This window comes from Drosophila bipectinata, chromosome XR, assembly GCF_030179905.1.
Source record: "Drosophila bipectinata strain 14024-0381.07 chromosome XR, DbipHiC1v2, whole genome shotgun sequence".
Classification (NCBI taxonomy): Eukaryota; Metazoa; Arthropoda; class Insecta; order Diptera; family Drosophilidae; genus Drosophila; species Drosophila bipectinata.
The window spans coordinates 24,104,670-24,126,428 of record NC_091735.1 but is presented as its reverse complement, the minus strand read 5'-3'; the positions used below and the strand labels follow the sequence as shown (position 1 = coordinate 24,126,428).

General features: G+C 32.8%; 1 long non-coding RNA gene across 1 annotated transcript in view; it reads left to right on the top strand.

The window, feature by feature from the left end:
* The first annotated feature begins 817 nt into the window (after window positions 1-817).
* LOC108120198 (uncharacterized) overlaps window positions 818-21,759 on the top strand; it is a 32,862-nt gene continuing 11,920 nt past the window's right edge. The window contains exons 1-2 of the long non-coding RNA XR_001773044.3: window positions 818-929; window positions 2,060-2,591. This is a non-coding gene — a long non-coding RNA (uncharacterized lncRNA). The remainder of the gene's footprint in view (window positions 930-2,059; window positions 2,592-21,759) is intronic.

The following is a 21,759-nucleotide window of genomic DNA, read 5'->3' as shown; positions in this document are numbered from 1 at the left end:
TTTGCCCATTTCGTTTTGAGTGGAAAAATGCGCACCGATGCGAGTTTGAGTTTGTTTACAAAACAAAGACAGCAAGAAAGTTTTGTGGTGAAGGGCAAAGGAAAATGTAAAAAAAAAATCAACTTGAATGACAAATTCTGACCAGAAATTGGTAATTTTACTTTTTATTTTATGATCATGTTTTGGAGAGTTTTGGAATTAAAATGTTCCTACAATATAACAAAATAGTGCTTCTTATTTATTAAATAATGATTTTGAATCCTTAGAAGTCCTGGATTTTCTAGAAAATGGCTATTACGCAGTTGAAAGTTACTATTGTCTGGAAGTTTCCTTGGAATGATCATAGCTGGAAGTGCAGCCATATTCTATTCCTTTGTCAGTCTGTCCTTTAAACTTTGTATTCCAAGTAAGAATTTCTAACTGTAAATGGTATGAAGTGCAAGACAAAAATGAAGCTTACAAGAGTTTTAAGGAAGGGCATTTAATTAAAAGTTTTCTTTAATTTTATTATTGAATTTTAATTTAATAAGAATAATAATTATTAAAATTTTAATAATTTTTAAAAATTTCTTAAGATTTTGAAACAAAAAATCCCTTCAATCAGGCGCACCTATTTTCTGCTCCCCCTTTACCTACACCTGTGACTCCGCTCCCTTTCGCCACGTCCCTGGTCCTTCAGCCTTTTGTTCGGATTCCTTTTTCTCCGCCCGTGGCTTGCCGTCTCTTTTTATCTATTTAGTCGAGTTTTGCAGTCTGCGTTTTGTTTGTAATTTAAGCTGCACCCTCTCTATGTCCTTCTCTTTTTGTTGACACGTCCCCCCTGCTCACACACGTCCATACTCGCATTCGACTGCTTGCTTCGTCGGTGGCAACTCCGATTTCAGTTTGTCAAGTTGATTGAACCCGTGAACTTTGTGCAGAAAATAAAGGTAAACATAAAACAAAAGCCCAAATAAAAAACAAAGCAGATACAAAAAAGCCACAAGAAAATATTATTGTTTCAAGTGTATGGGTGTGTGTGTGTGTGAGTGAGTGAGTGAGAGGGCTTGTGTTTGGAGCCTACCTCAAGTCTAATTAAATTATGACAAGCAAATGGTCAAAGGAAACGGGGCGAAATGAAGCACACAAGCACACTACGAAAAAAAAAAGAATAACAAAGAGCTTGAAAAGCAAACACCAAAGATGGGAAAGAAAAACAAACAAGAAAAGCGAAAGAAATTGTGAAGAAATACTAAAGTAAAACAAATAATACAAAAAATTAAGTGATTTAATAATTTTAAAGTAAGAAGTAAAGTAAGATGTTTTTTCTTGTGTATTTCTTTTCTCTTGCAACATTTACAGTTATTTTGGGTATCATTTTCAAGAAGAAGTAGAACATAAACTTAATTCTATTATTGTTGTTTATAGTTTTTAAGTTTTCTTGTTTTATTTTTAATACTTATTTTATCAAAAAAACTTAAAAAATTAAATCTATCAGGTGGTTAGCCAAGAAAATGCAAAATAAATGCAAACGCCAGACCGAAAAGCAAAGTTCTCTTCTGGTTTCCTGCCCTTCCCATTCCAGTCCTTTCATGCCCTTCTCATTTTCTGATTACGTTCAGTTTCGCTTTGATTTCCATTTACACGTTTCCTTTCCGCTCCCCCCATCCGCAATTACATTGCACTTTTTGGCGCGTGCATTACGCCCTGTGCCCTCCTCGCTTCCTCTTCCTCACTTGCACGGCTTTCTTGCATTCCCTTTCTCTGTTTATTTCGGTATCTCACTCGCACGCTAGCGATTTTGTTTTGATTTCGCCACACGGCGACACTTATTTTGTGAGAGCTAACATGAACTATCAGATGCTCTATCAGAATAATATTATTAAAGGTTTGGATTTACAAAAATGCAATATAGGGTTTTTCTAAGGTTCTTCAATAATTTAGTAAAAACTTAATATATTTCTGTATAATTTTCTGAATCTATATTTTTCTTGAATTCTTTTCTTATTAAGTTTTCCATCTTCTGACCTAAAAATACTAAACAAAATCAACGAAATAACTAATATGCCTTTATTTGCAGGGCATCAGTGCAGCAGAATTGGCGCGTAATTCACGAGCTTTTCCCCCCATCGAAAGTGCAACTTTTCCGCTGCTGGCAAAGTTCGATTTCGATAAGTTTTGAAATACACATTTTCGTGGTTTTCGTAATTTTTGCGCAATTAATTTTTGCTTGTGCTGCCATTTTTGTTGTTTATGCAATTACGGTAAATGTGAAAGAGGAGAAAAATACCAACTGCGTAAATAGCTGGCAACAAGTGGCCTGGCCGCGCTGCTGCAGCGTCGACGCCGACGTTCCTGAGTGTGTCTCAATTTCAAGAATTTTTTTTTTTTTTTTTTTTTTTTTTCAATTCTGCCAAGCTTTCACAAAAATTCTACGACGTAACGTTAACCTGTTCACTTCCCTTCAATCATTCGCGTAATAAACGTCTAGAGATGGTTTTGATACAAAATGCCAAAGGAAATGAAGGAAATATGATTCGATATTGGAAGCCATCGTTTTGGGAAAAATATGAAACACAAGACAGTTTATCAAGAATTGGAAATTTTATGAGGTAAGTGCTGAAAGTTTCTTTATTTTATCAAGGCTTATTGTAAAAAAAAAATATATTTATATATATAATATGAACATTTTCCTTGTTAAAAATTAAAAAATATCAATAACTTGTTTTAAACTTACCCAAAAAATAACTATATGGAACGTATTTTAAAGTTTTTTACTTAAAACTTTAAACGCGGCAAAGTTTGCTTAAACTTCTAAAATATTAATATTATAAATTATAATATAGAAAAATAGAAATAAAACAACGAAGATTTATTTTAATTTTAATAAAAAATTCATTTCAATAGTCTTCTAATAAGTCGAAGTAATGAAATTATAACAAAATAATAAAAAAAATATATTTTGGGTAAAAAAATAATATCAAGAAAATATAAAAATATTTATACCTTAACAAAAAAAATGATTTAAATTATTATTTAAATAAAAGTTTAAGCAACTTATCTGAAAACTATATGTACATTTTCAAGCTCATATTTATCATATCACCTAATTGCATAATTATGTAAGTTGAAATTAAGGAAATGAATTTAGAACAAAAACGTAGCAAATATAATTAGAGGGATTTTTGAAATTCCACATCGACACCCATCACTAGCCAGATTTTATGTGATATTTAACGGTTTACACGTGCAGCAACAATGTAACATTTACGTTGACGCCGGCGTCAGGGACAGCGTCGTCTCACTCGCTCTCGGCCACGGCTGATAAGATGCAACCGTCATTGTTGCGCAGCAGCAGTAGCAGCAGCGCTGCCAACGACAGGTGTGCCCTGTAATCGTAATGGCAATTCAAATATTTATTCATATTGCTATTTCTAGCTGTATTTACTTACAAATACACTGAACATATAGTAATCTAGTAAGTTATGCTCTTGATCTAGGCCCGCAAACAGACCTCCATTGATAGAGACCAGTAATCGTAAAGTCGATTTTTGCGCACCAGCTTTTAGAAACATTGTTGTCGATAGATCAGAATTACATATATACATGGAGAAAAATATAGTGATCTTTTTCATAAAAAATAATTTTTTTCTTAGGTATTACCCTTTTTTTAATTAAATTTTTAAATAAAAGTTGGGATTTTTTATTATCTAGAAAGTAATATTTTTTTTTTAAAGTAGGTCACATTATTTGAGACCTAAGAAAATTGGTCTTACTATTTGGTTTTTATTATAACCTAAAATTATTGAAAATAGAATTATCTCTTATTATTATCCATAATAATTTTCAATAATCAATTCTAATTTATTTAAGATGATTTTATTTAATTTAGAATTAAAATTTTATTATTCCTTATTTCTCCAACTGTATTTATAGTGAAGGCTATAGATTTGCAATTATTTTTATTTTTTTGTCTTTTATTATTTTTGGCGCCACCTTTTGGACGCCTTTTCGTATCAGAAGATAACACTTGTCCAGACCTTCAATTATGAATTATTGGAGGGGCTCAAGACTTGAGTATTTTGGCATAACTGATTCATAGACGTAATAATAGGCACAAAACAAAAAAAAAACCCATCGAAGGTCACGTTTTTAACAGTTGACGGGGATTTTTAAGGATTACGGAAATACTATTGATTGTGAAAGTTATCATTGAAGTTTTTCCAAAGAATTGTCAAATGATTTTCACATTTTAGATCAAATAAAATCCTATATTCTATTTACTGTTTTTTAAGATCATAATATCCCACTTGGTACATGTCTTATAATCCCTTCTTTGCTTTATTTTTTGTAATTTATGAAAGGAATAACAGTTTTTCACAGTGGGTACTGTATAGCCCTCTCCCATGCTCTGTCCCCCTCTTGGGCTTTGCATCTGTCCCAGTCTCTCTGTTTGTTTTTTTTCCTATTCTCCCATCTACCTCAACTTCTTTGTAGTTGACACATTTTGCATAGAGCTTCGAAAAGGATTACGGAAAAGGTGTTAAGCAGACAAAAAGCAACAACAAAAGCACTACAAAAAAAAAATGCCAATGCATTGCCGGGGAGAGAATGGCAGCTGCAAAAACAACAACAAGAAAAGCACAAGAAAGCGCGAGAAGGTGGGGGACAAGAAGGATGGATGATGATGATGATGATGATGACGAGAAGGATGGGGAGATGGGAAGACAACGCACAAGACGAAGATGACGCCGCTGGTACAGTTGCGCTCACACACACCCATACGCGCAGCGAGAGTGCCCACAGACTGAGAGAGAAAAGCGAAGAAACTGCAGCGTGGCGCTTTTATAACGGCATACGAAAAAAAAACCAAACACCACAGACGCGACTTAATATCTTTAACTTTTTTCTTGTTTTTTTTTTTTTTTGCTTTTGCATTTTTTTTTCGCCAGGCGCACTCAAAACAAAACGAATAACGCAGCCGATAGAATGCGAGAGCATGAAAAAGCTTTGGAAGCTTTATTGGCGCGCCGTGTTGCTGACTCTCTCACACGCCGGTATTTCACAACGGCGTCTAAACTAACTAATTATTAATTATAGACCATTTTGCAAATGTTGCCTACAAAAACAAAAACAAAAAGCTGCAAAAATCCAATGTATGTAGCTCGGCGGGGGGGTCAGGTGGGGTGGGGCATGGTTTAAGAATGTAGGGGCGCAACCCTTGGACCGGCTGGAAAGAGTGCCAGAGAGGAAACGGGCATGGCATGAGAGAGTGAGATGCAGAGAGTAACAGTGCTTGAGCGCCGGCAGAGTGTCACTTTGAGTGACTCTCTGACTTTGCGTGTCTTTGCACTCTGGCAACATGTGTATGTTGCAGCAACATTGTTGAGCGGGCTGGGTGTTTTTGTTTTGAAAATATCTAAGGTTATTTTTTGCAGTTTTATTGAAGATGGAAAGTATTTGAAATTTTGATATTCAAGTTTTTAAATTTTTTTTAAATAGTTATCCATCTTTATTTATTAATTTAATATTTTCTGAGGTGAAAACAAAGTTCAAGGTTGTGTATTTTTGTTTGCCAGAAATTACATGAATAATTTAAGTTAAGTGGATGGAGTTTTGGGGCTTGTGTTTGTACATATTTTTATGTAAATAAACATACATGTATAAATGTTTGTTGGCCATATAATTCCTCCCTCGACACCCATGGCACCTTATTTTTTATGGATCCCCAATGTCCTGTCCCCCTTTTTCTTTATTTTTAACCACCCTTTCATTTTCTTTCATTTTTTTTTTAAGTAATACTCATCCCCAAACTCTCATTAAGTTTGCTCAGAGAATATAAATTTTCCCATACTAATTTTAATTTACAAGGGAGTGTTCAGTTTTTTTTTTTAAGTTGGTTTCTAATGGGTTTTCATTTTAAAGAAAATAGGGGATAGAAAATAGTTGTATTAAGTATATTTTTGATTTTATTAATATTTTAAATTTTTTTTTAGACTTTTAGTAACTTATACAAATTTTAGAATTGCTGATAAATATTTTTGGATATTTCGAAAATTTTTGAAAACATATATATTTTTAAATTCATATATTTTTTTTCTTGTTGGAAATCTATAAGTATTATTAAAATTTTATTATATATTTTTTATTTAACAAAAAATTATTATAAAATATATTAACCTTTTCTTTAATATGTAAATTTTTATTAGTTTTTATCATTATTTTTTTTTGTAAAATCGAATCTCTATTTTTGTCAAAAAAAAATACCTTCTCCCTAAAATGGATTTTAAATTTTAATGAGGACCTGCGTTTTATTTATTTTCCTTCAGTCTGACTGCCTCCTGCCGACTAACTAAGCGTTCCTTATCCTGGTTTCTGGTACAGTTTTGCCTTTTCCTTGCCATTTGCGGCCGTCTGCGTATTTGGCACAAATTTCCACACGGATGACTGGCCGGGGCTGGCGGACTGACGCTGGGAGCGGCCGCCTGTTTGGGTGGGGGCGGTGGTCCGGCGGGGCGTGGTTGTCTGGCGACCTTCAAAACGATAATGAAATCCAAGCGCAGCAACAACGCAAAAAGCAAAACAAACTTGTCAGACAGGACGAAAGGACATTCAACCGTAATAAGGAAGAAAGGGCGGGAAGCGGGGCTCAGGATGATGTGGGTGGTGGGATGAGGGGGTGGTGCAGGACAGACAGATACTTCCACGTCCTTCCTTTCCTGCTGCGGCGGCTGCTGTTGCTGTTGCTGCTTCTTCTTCTGCGTGTCCTGCGCAATCAAGAAAGTCTCCAAAGGATTCAGACGCGGTTTCAGACGCCATCTTCTCCATCGTCCTATTTTTTTTATATTTCTATACCCTAGCAGAAGGGTATTTCTGATCTTGAATAGTTTTTTTTTATGAATTTTTTTTTGTGGATTCATGAAGAATGTCCTATTAATTCCTCTTTTGTCCTCTTAATTATCCTCTTATCCTCTAAATTAATTTATGGAGGATTAAATAAAAAAGGATTAATTACAAATTTAAGAAAAAAATTATTTTCAAGCATCAAACTCTCAGAGTATATAAGCTTCGGTTCCTTCGTAGCTGCATACCTTGTCGTCTCCTCTTGAAGGTCACGCCCTTGGCCTCCTGGCCCGCCTCTTACAGTGGGCGTGGAACGAGGCAGTGGCTGCAGCTCCTACTTCTCCAATATATTATTATTTTTATTATTTTTTTTCCTCTGCTGGCTGGGAATATGTTACTGCTTTGTTTCTGCCGTGTTTGGATGTGTAGAGATGTGTATATGTAGTTATCCTTTTTAGCCGGCAAGGACACACCCGTTGAGGGGGCACAAGGTCATTTTGTGGGCCAGGTTAATGTGCGTCTGCGACGGGAATTTGGAATTGGCATCGGAATTGAAATCGGAATTGGAAATGAAAATTATCCGAGCGAAATGGCGAGGAAGGAAAAGCGATGAGATACTAAGGACATTAGGGACCAAAAAATAAATAAATAAAAGAGGAAAAGGGGGGTTTCAACAAGTCGAGATTTAAATATGGAAAAAGTTTTAAAGGAAGAAAATTATTTAAAAAACTCAAAACACAACCTAACCCATCTATGTATATTTTGATTAAAAAAAACCCCCCAGAGTCAAGATCCCAGAGCCAATCTATTAAAATATTTCCACTTATTCATTAGGCATATCTGATTTAATTAGTCAAGTGCCAAGCCAGCTTTAAACTCATTTATTCATTATCCATTATCCTTATCGTTAGAGCCGCCATATGGCTACCGATACTCCCCGATCGCGGCTCGGATCAGCGACTAATTTCAAGCCTCATGAATCAAAAACGCCGAGGGGGCTTCCCAAAAGTCGGACTAGTTTTTTTTTCTATTTAATACACTGAAAGAAAAAAGGGTTACATAGACTAGAAAATAAAATAAGAAATTCTAGGGTTATAACTATGAATATAACCAATACCTATGGTTCTTAACTTTTAGTTCTAATTTTTTTATATAGCCATTTTTTGTAATTTTTTTTTTGTGTACACTTGTGCACTTGTAATCTTGGAAAAAGTGATGGAAAAAGTGGTGCACACACAAGTGGCACAGGGCAAAAAAAAAAATGGAAAAAGGACCCACTCGAGAGAAGAATCTCTCTAAGAGTCTCAAATTGAAGCCACGGGGGAAAACAATCAACACCAGAAAAACACACACAAAAAATTATAAATGAAGCTGAGAGTTGCCTGGCGACTAAAAAGTACCTCTTAAGTAGTTTTTTAAAGATTTTTTTTAAAGATTTTATTTTATGGGAATTTTTTAGTATTTTTTTGTGAAGATTTAATGGTATTACGATTATATAAGATAATATAAAAAATAAATTTATTGAAAAATATAATTATTTAAAAAAAATCTATAAATCATTTTTAAATTATCCTTCTATTTTAATTTTTGGTATCTTTTTTATTGGTTTTAAATATTTTTATAAAATAAATAAATATAATAAATCAATATACTTATATAATTTTTAAAATAGGAACTTTAATACAATGAGTTAATTTATAAAGATTTTTGTTGTCCTTTGAATTTTAAACATAATTAATTTTAATACCTTTCTACTTAAAAAACGTGTTCCTTATAATTATCAAAATATTTTATTTATTTTTGAAAATTTTAAAATAAAAAATTGTATAAATGAAAGTGAATGAAATAAGTTATCTTCTAGAGAATACCCTATAAATCCTTAAAAGAACAAAAAAAAAAAAAAAAAAAAGTATCCAGGGGGCGGGGGCCTAGGTTAAAGATAAAGTGAAAGAGTGGAAGGAGGAGAGAGTGGGGGAGTGGAGGAGGGGGAGCGGGAAGACCGCCATACCTGCCATGTCGATATGTTCGTCGGCTACTTCACATTTCCCGGGACCCCCGACGTCTCGTCAAAATTGTAGCACTTGAGGTTATCGTCGAGGGAAAATCATTAAACACACGCACGATAAGCGGGAAAATCTAGCTCTTGAGTTGAGTTTTCCAGCAGTACCCCTCCCCCTCCCTAACCGAACCTCCCTAACCAAGCACCCCCCCACTCCCATGAACTCAAAAACTAATATTTCCCTCACCGTGTGTGTGTCTCGAGATAATTTTCTTGTTTATTTTTGGATAACAGCAGCTTTTCGCTTTCCATTTCTGCTGGTTTTTCCCCTCGATTTGTCTTCTCTATCTATTCGGTCTAGCCATCTCTATCAGTTGATGGTGTCGACCAACTTGCCGTCTCTGTTTGGCCGCCAAGAGCGTGACCTTTTGTCGCTGGCAGCTAACAAAAATATCAGCAAGGCAAACTGAACAGAACTCCCTTCAGAAATGCACAATCTCGTCTACAGATACAGAGATACAAAGATCGAGATACATATACAGATACTAAGATATATGGCGCATCCGTTGGGTGTATTTTTGGTCAGCCTTAGGACGGATTTCAGATTTGTCCTAACAGATTTAGACGAAATTCAGGAAAAAAAAGCTGCAGTTTCTTGCCCCCGAAAACTTTGGGGCTACGTTAATTTTAGACCACCTGGGGTCGTTCTTACTCTTTATAGATCTCTGTCTCTTTATTTTAGAATCTTTTTGGCTAATCTATTTAATTTATATACTTTTTTAAGGCAAATATTTAAAGTTATTTATTAGAAACATAAAAAAGAGGTAAAAAAAGGTATTTTCATTAAAAATGCCAATTTAAATTCAGAAATACTAGTATTCTTGTGGTAGTACTTCTGGGATTAGTTCTGAAATTAAAAAATACTAAAGCTGAAAATTTAGAATAAAAATGCCTTTTTTTAGACATTCCTTTTTTTTTTTGTATTTAAATTATAAAGGGCCTCTGACCCTTTAGCACCCCCCACAACTATCAAATATTCCTCCGTTAATGCTTCTGAGAAGTATATAAATCATCCCCCGATCTCTCCCCAACTGTGAATCCCCCTTTAAACGTCTCGCTAATCAAATAGAAAAAAAAAATCAAAGCCCCTGGCACTCGTTTTCCATTCAAAGTATTCCTAATTAAGTTCCCCCATCCACTTGATACCATATAATATATAGAAATACCTCCCGTATCGAAACGTGTGCGTCTACTATCTTAAATCGTGCGTTTATATATTATATATATATGTATATATATTCCTATATCTGTCAGCTAGAGGAATCTTATCAATTGTCAAACACTTAAGTGTCGTAGTATAATTCAAACTAAACTAAACTAATTTACTATCACTTTTTTAAAAAAAAGTATATATACTTAAGTGAAATATTTCCCATTTTTTTAAATTTGAAGGTCTTTTCACAGAAAGTATATATATTTTATATACATAGTTTGGTTATCAATCAAGGTCCGTATCGCGCGATTCTGCAAACTCTTTAGCAAATAATCTCTTTTTTTTTCTTTCCACCTCACGCATTTTTGTTAGATTTTTTGATTATAGTTTTTTTTTTCTTTTTTGTTGATTATATTCATAAAACAAAAAAAAATATCTATAAATTTTTGGCCAACGCAGCAGCCAACCAAGGTCAAAAGAAAAGAGACTCTTTTGGGGGACAAGTCGTGTTGGGTAATTCTAACTAAAATAGTTACTTAACTTAACTTTAGTCAGTTATCAACGGGTTACTTAACTGCAAATTTAATACATTTAATGGTGGCTAGATGAGTTCATAAAGATACCAAACGCAATTTTATTTATTTCTTTATTTACTGGCAAGACATATGAGAGATGATATTCAAATTAGTTGGCTCTAATTTACATTTTTAATTTCAAAAAGAAATAGTCATTAGGGTTTTGTATTTTTAAATCGATTTTTCTAATAAATGGGAGTATGCCTAAAGGATTTTATTTTAATTAAAATTTAAAGAAATAGGTATATAATGAATAAATATAAATATATTACAATATAAAAAGGTGCGGACAACACTTTATTTTTTATTTATTTTTTTACCAAAAAATGATACCATAATTCTATGTTTTTTGCATTTATAAATTAATAATTCTTAAGAACTTTTCTTATTCTTCGGAATTCTTGTTTGAATTCTACAGAATAATTTATATGATTCTGACCATAAATAATTGAATTTACAATTAAACCCATTAAAAAAATATTAAAATAGAGTGAAAATGTTGGAATTTCTGAAAATTCCCAATTTTAATAAATAGTTTTTTGTCGAAACTCTGCGATAACCTTGTTTGAACCTTTTTTTATTGACTTCGAAATGAAGATAATCATATTGACACGATCACTGGAATTCCATGCCATTTATTACTAAATTAAAGACACAAGTTTACGCACAAATTTTTTTATTATTTTTGGTATTTTTTTTTTTTAGTAAGAAGATAAAAGACCAAGACAAAAACTGCTAATTAGTCGCAAAAGGGAATTTCGCATGGGAAGAGGAGAAGCGTGCAAAAAATCGCCAAAAAAAATTAGTAAAAAAAAAGAAGTAAAAAATAAAAAATAAAGCCAAAGGCGACGTTTAGAAGTTAATTAAGCAAATTGGAAAAATAAAAGCCCAAAAAGGGAAAGGCGGGGGTCAAAGGGAGGGCAGAGCTGACCACTCAATATGAGGCGAAAGATTAATGAACAAAATCGAACAAAAGACTAAAAAAAAAGCGAAACAAAGTATCAACATAATGAACAAAATGCTATAGCTTAGGCCATGGGAAAATGCGAAAAATTTAACTGAGACTGAGAAAGCACTGAGAGAAAAGCTTACGCAAAGTAATTGGTTTATTATGAAGGATTTTAGGGAAAATAAGATAAAAAGCAGGACTAGGAAACGCTGAAAAAAATCCCTAAAAAACTATATCTAATTTTTAAAATTTAAATTACAAAAATATAATTTCTTGTGTAAAATAAAATAATAGAAAAAAACCATAATGAAAAATAGTAAATTATAGAAAAAAAGGAAGAACAAATTTGGGTCGACCTATCTAGATTCTAGAAGGTAAATTTTTCGGAAAGCTTACGAATCGTATAGCAAAACAAAAAATATTGTAAAAAAAAAAAAATAACAAAACAAAGACTGTTGTTTAGAAAAGTAAAGGTAAGGAAAAACAAGAAAAACTACCAAATAAAAAAAATATTTAAAAGTATATACATATGTACATATATACATAAATATATGGCGAATTTCGAGGGCTAAAGAAAGACCAGCAAATAAATTAAAATATTACATCGGTGACCCTGAACCTGGTCTAACGTGTTGCCTTTGTTGTTCTTTTTTTATGGTTTAACTTTTAAATGTTATTGTTGTTGTTAAGGCAAAAGCTGGATTTTGGAAGCCGTGGGACTTAAACTAAATATATGTGTTATTATACATTTCTTAAATATTTTTTTTTAGTTAAAAAAAAACTATTGAATATTTTATAATTTTTAAAACTTAAAATTTTTTATAAATTTCTAAATTAATTTTTTTAAAATTTTTTTATTAATTTAAAAAAACAAATAATCAAAACCACAGTAACGAAACGCAGTTCACACATTCCCTGGCACCTTGTCCCGCCCCTTTGGACACAGTTGCCCCCTTTTAACCCCCCCTGCTGCCGGCACACACCTCTCCTCCTCCTTCTCCCCCCTGGTGAGTCTCCGGTTGATCGATCCATTCAAAGCGATCGGCGAGCTGGTCAATTGGCACGGGCATTGTTGGCCACTTTGGTGTGGAGTGTGGTCCCAAGCTGGTGGTCCATTCCGGCTTGTAGCCCTTCACAAAAAACTGCACTGAAAAAAATGGCTATGGTTAAATTATGAGATATACAATTATTTCAGACAAAACCCCATTTTAAAAAAGAATTTAAACAACTTTAATAAACCATGTTTGGGGAAAAAATATATTTTATTGAAAGAAAAAAAAAATATTTCAAGTGTAAAACAACTGGCGATCGATGGCGCATGACAAGTGTATGGAAATGTCCAATTTCCAAACAATCAAAGCGAACCGAACCAGTCCAGATCGATCCAACACCACCTGCCCAGAAATTATGGAACCACCAACAAAAAAAACACAACAAAAAAAAAAACAATAAATAGTTTTAAATTCAAGAAAGAAACAAAAACAAAGAGATCTACCTTCCGGGTATTCTTTTTTTTTTCTTGTGTGTATGGGTGGCGCGTGACTTGAAAATCTTGGAGACATTTTTGTAATTTTTTTTTGTTTTTTTTGTAATTAAATTAAAGGTATTTTGTAACTAAGGGTTAATAAGATTAAAGATTATAGAATTTTACAAATAATTATATTCTTAAAATTTAATAAATCCACTTGTGTATTTTATTTTTTATTTTATATAAAAGCATAACATATTCGTTTATATTTTTACATCCTCCTCAATCCTTTATTTTTCTCTTTTTTTTTTGCTTTGTTTTATGATTGTTTTATCTAACTTGCTTTACAAAAAAAAAGGAAATACGAGCAAAAAAAAAATACTAACAAAAAAAAACAAAACGATATACAAGTTTGCGGTTGAGTTTCTATTTTCCCACGCGCTGAGGAGGTGAAGAAATAAGAGAAAACTAAAACGAGAATAATCAGTGAAGGAAGGAGTAGGGCAATAAAGGGGGCCGTGGGGGTTGAGGGAGGAGAAGGAGGAGGAGGACCAGGGGGCAGAGCGGCTTAAGCATTTGCTTACTTTTATCACATTTGTGTTTTGACAGCTTTTCCAACACAAGCTAACACTCCGAGTCACTCGATTAATTTATAAGAAGTTTCACGCACTTTGCCCCGCAACCTTGACACGCATGACGAATTACCAAAAAAAAAAAGAAAGATATAGATACATATATAAAACACACACATACATTTTTAATTAAGTTATCAAAAAAGAAAAATTCGTCCAAAATAAAGGGACTATAGGGTATTGATTTACATTTTAATAAAATTTTCATTTTTAAAACCAAAAAAGTCTCCTCTCCAATAAAATTTAATTAAAAAAAATCAGAAATGGCACGTGCAAAATTAAAAACTCCTTCCGCTTTAACTGAACAAAATCCGCTTTGCAAAAAAAAAAAAAAAAAATCATACTTGAATGTATGGAAATATAGGAAAAATTTATAAAGTCAGACATTCCGGGCTTCTCAAATTTAATTCCTGAGAACAAAGTTTCCTACTCCAGTCTGCAGTCTTTAATTTGCAAAAAAAGCAAAAAAAATACAATTTATAATGGAAATTCTAGACACAACAATTTATTTTTCATATTTCAAGTGCAAAGTCAAATATGTATGTATGGAAAATAAATGCTGATAATAAATAAATGCTGGAAATTTAATAAATCACTTGAAATAATAACAATTTTATAGCGTTAATGAATAAAATAAAATAAATTGAATGTTAATATTCTATATAAGATATATAAAGAAATAAAGAAAGGGTTAAAAAATATTCCTTAATAAGATTTCTTAATATTTAAGATTTTTATAAATCCATTCAAAATTTCTCTCAATATGGCTTATTTTTTGTTTTATAATTTAGTTAACAATTTTGTTGAGCTTTTAAAATATTATGTTACGAACTTGAAAACTGTTGCTGTAAGCAAATCATTAAATCATAATATTATTATTGTTCTTGAATTACAATGGGCTTTGTTTTATTTAAAGCCTAGTCGGCGCAATTGATTTCTTTGTAATGGTACCTTATAATAGCTATATCCATATATTCAATAAATTTTCATATTGTGAGAAATTGAATTTCGCTTAAGTATGTTAAATATATATTTTATGCATCTTTTGCGATTTATGTTTTTTTTTTTGTTCAATTTATTGGATTGTCAGCTAAAAGTTCACCAAATTGCGCCGTAGACACCCGCCTCCCACCACCCCAAAAAGAAAAAAGAAATATAAAAGTTTCGCAGGAAATGTCACCTTATACGACACAAGAAACAGAATTCGTTGACATTGCAAAATAATTTCTGAAACACTTTTTTTCGAATTCGATTTTTGTGTCTGATTTTCTACGCAGTTTTTTAAAATCAATAAAATAAAAAAAAGACGAACATAAAACATAAAAAAGATTTCATGCTAATGCATAATTCAAAGGTATCTTGAAGGGAACTTGTTTCTGAAATTAATATTAAAAAATTTCCACAGGTGATTTTTTCGCTTTGTTTACAGTAATCACATAAAATTGTTAATCAAATGAGAGATGGGCAATAAAATAAGATAAAATGGACTTTAAAATTGATATGTTTTAATCAAATGAATGGAATATATTTGCAAGATATTTTTAAAAGGGGGTTTTTAAAAAAAGGTGTCTTTGTCTTTAAGGTCTCAAATAAATGGTATATTTTTTTAAAGAAAATACGATTTTTTTAAATAAAATTTAAACATTTATGTTTTTTCCATATATTTCAATACAAAATGTCTTCATAATTTCATTGCCAAAATTCTTTATAAAACAAAAACCTAAAACCAAACAATTAAAGGCACGTGTTGGCCAAAAAAACGACACAAAGGGAGCGTGTGGGTGAAAAAAAGTGTCAAGAACAATATTTAAAATAAATAAATTGTGTTTATTTATGTACCCACCCACCACCTCCTCTCTATCACCTTTCCAACGCCCTTCAAATAAATACCTAAAACAAAAAAATAGAATAAAAGCACAGACACAAAATGTCAAAGATAAAAAAATTAGCATGAAATAATAAATTTATCTTGAATCTGGTTGCCAGAATTAGAAAATAAAATAAAATTATTACAGCACGTCTTTGTTCTTTTTTTCTTCTTTTTTTTATGATATTTGTAATGTTTTTTGTTGTTAGATTTGGTTTTTTAGTTTATTTCTCAAGTAAAATATGTTGATACACTACGCGTCATAGGTGAGTCTTTTATGGCTCCCCAGGGTGTGGAAAGTTTGCCCAATATTTATTTATTTTTTGGTTTTTGGGTGGAAATTTGTGAAAATTATACGAAGAATCTGTCAGAGACATACCGATTCTAGGGAAACGGTATACAAACGGAGGTGTTTCTAGCTTCATAAAAAAAGATTCCATAATTTTATCAAAAAAAATGTAATAAAATTAAACAAATATTCATTTTTCCCTTGGTAAGATAGCTTTTGGAAATTTTCTTTGGCTGATGTCGTTTGTGATGTCGAAAAATGGGCAAAAAATCGAAAAAATATTTGGTCTCAGGATTTTGATGCAGAATGATCAAGAATCGATCTAGAAATCGTTTAAGGTACTCCGCTTGAGAATCGGATGAGAATTGGGGAAGATATAGCCATGGCAGTGGGCCCTATAGGGGAAAACCTCATTTTCAAGGGATCCATCAGGAAAAATGGACAAAAAATCGAAAAAATATTTTGTCTCAGGATTTTGATGCAGAATGATCACGAATCGATCTAGAAATCGTTTAAGGTACTCCGCTTGAGAATCGGATGAGAATTGGGGAAGATATAGCCATCACAGTGGGCCCTAGAGGGGAAAACCTCATTTTCAAGGGATCCATCAGGAAAAATGGACAAAAAATCTAAAAAATATTTTGTCTCAGGATTTTGATGCAGAATGGTGGAGAATCGATGTAGAAATCGTTTAAGGTACTCCGCTTGAGAATCGGATGACAATTGGGGAAGATATAGCCATCACAGTGGGCCCTAGAGGGAAAAACCTCATTTTCAAGGGATCCCATCAGGAAAAATGGACAAAAAATCGAAAAAATATTTTTTCTCAGGATTTTGATGCAGAATGGTGGAGAATCGATCCAGAAATCGTTTAAAATACTCCGCTTGAGAATCGGATGACAATTGGGGAAGATATAGCCATGGCAGTGGGCCCTATAGGGGAAAACCTCATTTTCAAGGGATCCATCAGGAAAAATGGACAAAAAATCGAAAAAATATTTTGTCTCAGGATTTTGATGCAGAATGATCACGAATCGATCTAGAAATCGTTTAAGGTACTCCGCTTGAGAATCGGATGAGAATTGGGGAAGATATAGCCATCACAGTGGGCCCTAGAGGGGAAAACCTCATTTTCAAGGGATCCATCAGGAAAAATGGACAAAAAATCTAAAAAATATTTTGTCTCAGGATTTTGATGCAGAATGGTGGAGAATCGATGTAGAAATCGTTTAAGGTACTCCGCTTGAGAATCGGATGACAATTGGGGAAGATATAGCCATCACAGTGGGCCCTAGAGGGGAAAACCCCATTTTCAAGGGATCCATCAGGAAAAATGGACAAAAAATCTGAAAAATATTTTGTCTCGGGATTTTCATGCAGAATGGTGGAGAATCAATCTAGAAATCGTTTAAAACACTCCGCTTGAGAATCGGATGACAATTGACGCTTGAGAATCGGATGACAATGGAAGATATAGCCATCGCCGTGGGCCCTATAGGGGAAAACCTCAATTTCAAGGGATTCCATTACGCATCAAATGTTTTATTTTAATTTCTTCTATTTCGTTGTTAATATTTTTTAACAATATTTGAAGGCTCTTTGGAAGGGTATAAGAAAACAAACATGCTTAGTGTTTTACTTTCCGCGTCTGTTTAGCTTTTTTTAGTTCGTTTTTTTTTTCCGCCACTTGACGACTGGCTTTCAGATCATTGGCCCACCTTCCGCCCCCCGCATTCCACCCCCTTCCTCGGCCCTACAGAAAAAAGCCAACAATTCAAATATGTTTCACATGCGTCGTCTATATTATGCCTACGACTGGAAAGTCTTTAAAACTAATTTACGAGCAAACATTATGGATTTTGGCAGCCCAAAGGCACAAAAACAACAAAAATTAAAAAGAAAAACAATAAAAATACTTAAAAGACGGGCAAAAGAAATAGTTTTCGCGGCCAAAAGTTAATTACCAATAAATGTTTAAACTTCAAATGAAAATACTTCAAGGTATATAAAATAAAATAAAAACACTAAGATATAAAGACTGGTAATATAAAATAAAATAAGTGGCTAGTGGGCGTAGATTGTCACAACTTTACAAAAATTTAAGTCGGCGGCAGTGTTTTTAAAACATATTTATTCGGCGACATTTTGGCATCAAATCAAAAATTCGTACATAAACTATTTTTGAATGCGACATAGGCCAGCACACAGGATGATGGTTTTTATATTATTTCTTCATGTTTTTGTTGCTACTTTAGACTAGTTGTTGTTGTTATTTTTGTCGGCTGGCGACTAAAACGTTTTGTTTTGGATTTATGCGATTTTGATGGAATCACTCGCAGACAACGGCGACAGCGTCGTCCAAAAATAAGTGTAACCAGGAAGCCAAAGCAAAACGCCCAAGGAAATAAGAACCAAAAAAAATGTGAAAGCTTAAAAGCCTTAGTAGTATAGTAATGAATGTGGCCAGGGACTTGAATGATCGACCTAATAGATGATCTTTAATGAAATATATAAATTCAAGGTATTACAAAAATTATAATTCTTTCAAGATGTTTCCTTAAAGGTGCAAGAGGTTTCGAGGAGGGGGGCGCTACTATTTTATTGAAACTAATAATATTTTTTAATATTATTATTATGAATATAAAAAAATTAATAAAATGATTTTTCCTTAAGATCCTTAAGTGCTATATATGAGAATCGAGGAGGAGGGCGCTAACTATTTTTTTTTAATAATTAATTTTTTCTTTTCAAATGATAGCTTTTTCTTTGCAAATTTGTTTCTCTACTTCTATAGAACGCTCTGAAAGGTTAAAAAAAAAACATTTAACAACTAAACCTTGGTTTAATATTTTCATTTAAAAAAAGTTTATTATTATTATTTATTCTCCAGCTCATAATACGTTTTTAAAAGCCCACATAAATAGGCTTAAGTGCATACTAGAGCTGCATAAATTTACGAAAAAGCCATTTAAATGTAAATCATTACTTACCATTTACCTTAAATTTTCCATGGCACTGGTGGTGGGCAACTAAAAAAAAAAGTAAGAAATCTTAAACAAAGGCAAAATGGATTGGATAAATATGCGTTAGACGTATGCCATGTTAGATACTTAGCACGGGCTAAAAATCCAACCGAACAATAGATAAATATCATGCAGCTGGCATCGTTTTAGTTTGCTTTTGGCTATATGTCTCTAATTTGTCTATTCTAATTTTACTCACAAAAAGAAAAAAAAAAAATGAAAAAAAAAAGACGAGAAAATTCACAATGGAGCTGAAACTGATCACCTAATTTGGTGCGACGACCTCCCGGAAAATGTTAAAAAGAAAATACCCATACAAACTAAATAAAAAAAAATTGTTTGAAATGTAAATTTTGTGAACTAGATTTCTTTTTTAGGTTTCGAAGAGCAAAGGAATGCAAACAGCAGCATCTTTTGGGTTTACTGTAGTGATTACCACAGCTATTACCTAAGTACACATACACATCTCATCTAGCCAGATATTATTTGTCATTATTATACTGTCGACTGGGTGGATGCTGGGTACTCTGATGGACCCATGATGGCGATGACTATGAAGATGATAATGATTGTGATTGTGATGAGGGTCTCGTGATCTCCCAGAAATTGTGCCACAATCAACATTTGCATATCACTTTCATTTCGTCGGTAATGTTACTGGTAATATATGTAACAAGTCAACAAGAAAATAAACGACCGGCTAGATGACTTGGGTTTGTCATTTACTCTAAATGGGTAACTTAATTTAATTACAGTGTAAAATTTAAGAAAAAACTAGGAAATTTATAAAAAAAAAGGACCAGGATATATATTTTAGAATAAATCAGGGCTTAGGGGATTTCTTTAAATTTAATATAAAGTGTGTAGGAACTTCTAAGGAACTATTAATATATTAAAAGAGATTCCATAAAGGGAAGAGCTCTTCTCCTCGCTTCTCATAAACTTTATCTAATGCCTAAATCTTTAAAAATGTGTTTCATATTTTCTTTTAAAATATTTATTTTTTTTAATACTTTTTTTTGCAATTTCGAACTTCAAACTAAACCAGTAACTCTCAAACTTTCTCTCAGTGCAATGTCACCCAAATCTATAAGGCCAAAAACGGAAAATCTTAGCTGTCTTGGGAGAGTATCAAATAGCTCCATCTCCACCTGAGTCTTCCCCCCCCACCTACCATCTATTCTGGCTGGGTTTCTTGTGCATTATCATGATCATGATGATCGCTAGACGTCTTCGGTTGCGTTTTAGTTTTATTTGACAGACGTGAGAATTTTGTGAGCAAAGAAAACGAAACAAATACACAAACACACGAACGATAACAGAGCATATCTGGACAAATACAAATACAAAAACAAATACAAACACAAACAAAAAAAAAAAACAAACACAAACACACAACTGCATAAGAGTCACTGATATGTATCTGTATCTATGTGGCTTTACCTGTATTTTCAAGATATCAGATTGTTGAAAAAAAAAAATATTAAGATTTTAAATATTAAATTAAGTCTTGGTTATACTTAGAAAAATTACAAAACTATCCTTAGTTTTAAAAATTATTAAAAAAAAAATCTATTTTATTATAAAAATTCTCTTCTTTGGATATCCTACAACATAAGTAGTCTTGTGGAAATTCCATACAAAAAATACATGCAACGAGAGCAAAAGTCTGTTATCTATCAGATAGGCCATCGGGGGGATCTCATAGATACACCACAGAAAGTGTATGTGTGTGTTTGTAGGAGGTAGTTGGAGGGGTTGCTCTAATTTCTTGATCACACTTCGCCACCGAGGCAGAGGCAGAGGCAGAGGTGGCTGCTGCAAATCGAGGGAAGTGTTGTGGCATCTGCCGGGAATTTGTCGAATGGATTAGCATTCCAAATGGATAACAAACAAAGTGCAATGCCAGATACATTCCTGCTATTTTTTTTTTTTTGTTTCCTTCTTCGTTTCTATTGGTCTATTATTTTTTCTATTTTATCTATCGGTGATGATGTCGGCTGGGCATGGTGATGACAGTCGTGATGATGATTACACAAGTGCGATGACAACCAAACGTATCCAAGAAAATGCAAACACTGGAAATGTGTGTAAACAGAAATTGATAAAAAAAAAAGTACGAAGAAATATTTATAAAAAAATGGTAGAGGGAAAAAAAACGCAAGAAAGCAATAAAACCCCGAAACCCCACACACACACCTCGTTATTTTTTTTTAGTTAAATTCATTAAATATTAGCTTAATAAACTCTATGGCTTCGTCAGCGAATCATAAAAAAATAAACACTGTCGAAAATGGAGAACTTTTCTAGATGGAAGTGGAAAAGTGATTGAGAGTTTCAAATTATAAATCAAATACTTCAAGAAACTAGAGATTACTTTTTTTACTTTGAAAAAAGAAAACTTCGATTCTTTATTGAAAAAAATACTTAAATGTATATCTCAATAAATAAATATAAATATCTGAAATTTATAATAGCGTTTAATATATAGAAATTAGAAAAACAAAGCGTATTCCCACATTCGATCATCAAACAAAAATATCAAATATTTCCGGGAGGTGGCTGACACTTTAGACTTTTCCAATTGATTTTGGAGAACTCTTTCCTATGTCAACGCTTTTTTCTGTATATTTCATTTCAGTCGTTTAATATTTCTTGTTTATGATTGATTTGTGTGCGCTATTAAGATTGCATATCGATATCAATGGCGACGCTAGTCTTAAGAGTCAAAGCCTACCGCCATAAAAAAAAAAAACAAAAAAAAAACGAAAATGTTTGAGGCGCTTGTGTGTGAGGTGCTTCTAGGTTGCTAGGCCTATTTCTAGGGGATCACGCCCCCCGCCACTGTCGCCCCCTCGTAAGTCTATTTCCGATCGGGTTCTTTCTTCGGTCGGATAGTTTTAGTTTTTTTTTTTTGGCCAC